Below are 3347 nucleotides of genomic sequence, written 5' to 3'. Positions count from 1 at the left end.
TCCTGGATTCTGATGAGAACTAACTAATATGAAATCTATGATATAATAGAGAGGAGATTTAGACATTAATTTAGAGATCTGTTATATAAGAACATTAATTTTAAAAGATGGGATACTATTATTAGAATCATATTTAATAAAAAGAGTCTCTATCCTTTAGAAACCCCCAGGGAAATATTTACAGATTGATCATCGATAACTAGTATCTGCTTCATAATATAAAGGTTGAATAGTCAATGGGGCATAGATGGAAGATGAGTTGATAAACATTATAGTCTAACAAGGTGTTCAATTCATAGAGGTTCTCTATACTATTCTATTTGTTTCTGTATTTTTTTTTTAATTTCCCATAATACAAAGCTGATAATGGCTTTCCTTTGTAGTTTCCCTATACACAACCTCAGGTTTCACAACTGGATGCCATAGCTCATACTATTCTCCCTTTTCTCAATTATTACTTTCCATTCCTTCTCTTTCTTCCATTTCTTTCTTTCCTTCCTTTTTTCTTTTTAGGAATGAGGTTCTTCTCTGTTGCCCAGGCTGGAGAGCATTGGAACAATCATAGCTTACTGCAGCCTCAATTTCCTGTGCTCGAGTGCTCCTCCTGCCTCAGCCTCCTGAGTGGCTAGGACTACGGATGCCTGTCACCACACCGGGACAACTGAAAAAAAAATATTTTAGAGATCTCACTGCTCCCAGTCTCAGCAATCCTCCCAACTCAGCCTCCCAAAAGTGTTGAAATTACAGACACGAACTACTGCACTTAGCCTTCATTTCTGATCTAATATCTCTTTTTTTTTTCTTCAAGTGTCAGTCCTTGGAACTGTCCTTATGTCCCCAAAATGAGATATATTTTACCATAGCAACCATTTCAGATATTGTATTGAGTTGTCATTGTACTCTAAGTATCTGGCATGGTGCCTGACACACTGTCAGTACTTATATTAAAAAGAAGATGTGTAGTTATTTTTTTACCTCTTTAGTGCTATGAGGATTAAGTAACATTTGTAAAGCACCTGGCATATGTTAGAAGTGCAATATTCATTTCCCCTCTACCACTGAAACCTACAAACCCCATCAACACTCAGTTCCAGTTGTTCTTCCTCCAGGAAGCTTCTCATAACACGATTGGCCTCTACATCCATTGTTTCCACTGGCAAATCCTTGCTTAACACTTGATCCTCTGGCAGACTTCTATAAGAAAATGTACTGTGACTCTTCTCAGTTCCTACCTACCTACCCTCAGTTCCTACCTACCTACCCTCAGTTCCTACCTACCTACCTACAGTGATTATGACAGTGATGGTAGGGCTATCTAAAATATATTTAAATTGATGAATAGCAACTAGAATTTGGGAATTCAAGATTGTTAAGAATTGTAAGATCTTAACTACAATCTCTACAGGACGAATGGAATCCCTCTCATATGATTGGTATGAAAGACAAACAGTAGCTTACTTGTCCATTATCCTTATAGTATTTAATAGTGCAGATAGAATGGGGGTTATGTTCAATATCTGGTAAATTAAAAACTTGACAATCAGATAAAAATGCAGGTCTAAGTTCATCCAGCTAGTGAGTTAATCAAGGACAACATGGAAGTTCTCCTGACTCCCTCACATCTTGCTGCCCCTCTACCTCCCCCGATGAGCGGCCACCCAATTTCCTCCTGATTAAAAAGTCCTTCCTCAGTATGCGGTCCCTAAATCTTGCTTCTGAGATAAAACACAGAGCACTCATGTAGCTGGTATTTATGAAGCCTCTAGTATGCCTCAGGTACTGTGCTAGACTAAATAAAGGGCATACAGGGTCAGTCATGAATAACTTGGAATCTACTGTAAAGAAATACAAGGCAAATCACTGTTTCCATCTCTCTAATGAGGTGTGCAGAAAGTTCTGTGTGATGTAGAGATGGAGCATGACAATTTTAAACCTCTAATTTGCCACGATTGAAGCTGTGTCCTACTTCCCACAAGCATCCCTGCTTACCTCCAGTTGACATATGTGTGGTTTTCCCTATATACCCCAGAACAGCATGAGTCCCCTGGGGGAGAGATCCAGCAGTCCCAGGTGGGGAATGTTGGGGTTCTCAGCAGATGGAGGCATCAAAGAACTAAGAGCTCCAAGATGAGGCTGCTGAACTGCTGCAATTGGCAAATAGACTGTCCGGGAAAATTTTGCTACACACCTTGAATATGATCCTGACTGCCATGGAGGCAGATCCCTGAGGTGGGCAAATAAGGAAGGTGTGAGCAGAAGCCCACCAAAGGAGGTATGGAGGTAAGGGAACAGAGGACCGCAACTGGTGAGAAAACCATGGAATCTAAATCAAGTGTTGGTCTGGAGGTCTATACACAAAATGTGCCGTAGTGATGATTCCCTAGCAGGAAAGTACTCCCTCTGGTTTTTCTTGCTGGGAGGATATGGAAAAGTGGAATTGGGTCAGTACCACGGGAAACACAGCTGGAATGACCTAGAAGGGACTGGGGAGGCAAGATAGCCTCCGACTGAGAATGGAGAGTGGGTTGAGGAGGGATGGTTGGTGAGTGGCTGAAGTGCATCATGAAAGACGAATCTGCCACAGTGCCATTGTGGTAGCTGGCTGGGGTTGTCACAGCAAAAATACCACAGACTGGGAAGCTTAAACCACCGAAATGTATTGTCTCACAGTTCTGGAAGTGAGAAGTCCAAGATCAAGGTGTTGGCATGTCTGGTTTCTTCAGAGCCCTCTTTCTTTGGCTTGGAGGTGGCCTTCCTGCTGTGTCCACCCATGGTCTTTCTTCTGTGTGTGCATATTTCTGGTGTTTCTCTGTGTAGTTTAATCTCCTCTTCTTACAAGGATTTTGGTCAGACTTGATTAAAACAAACCCCAAATTAATTTGTGCCTTAATTACCTCTTTAAAAACACTGTCTCCAAATACTGTCACATTCTGAGGTACTGGACGTTGGTACTTTGACATATGAATTTGGGGGACACAATTCTTTCTGTAACAGTCATGAGCAGCCAGGTTCGGTGGCTCAGCCTGTAATCTCAGCACTTTGGAAGGCCAAGGAGAGTGGATTGCTTGAGCTCAGGGGTTAGAGACAAGTCCAGGCAACTTGGAGAGACCTTGTCTCTACAATAAATCAAAAATTAGCTGGGTGCGATAGCACACCCCTGTAGTTCCGGCTACTTGGAAGGCTGAGGTGGAAGGATTGCCAGAACCCAGCAGGTCGATACTGGGGTGGCCATGAGTGTGCCACTGCATTCCAGCCTGGGCAATGGAGTAAGACTCCAACTCAAAAAACAACAAGAAAGAAAGAGAGAGAGAGAGAGAGAGAGAGAGAGAGAGAGAGAGAGAGAGAGA

This window comes from Carlito syrichta, unplaced genomic scaffold (genome assembly GCF_000164805.1).
Source record: "Carlito syrichta isolate Samal-C Ts95f unplaced genomic scaffold, Tarsius_syrichta-2.0.1 Scaffold308159, whole genome shotgun sequence".
Taxonomy (NCBI): domain Eukaryota; kingdom Metazoa; phylum Chordata; class Mammalia; order Primates; family Tarsiidae; genus Carlito; species Carlito syrichta.
Note: the sequence above shows the minus strand (reverse complement) of the source record.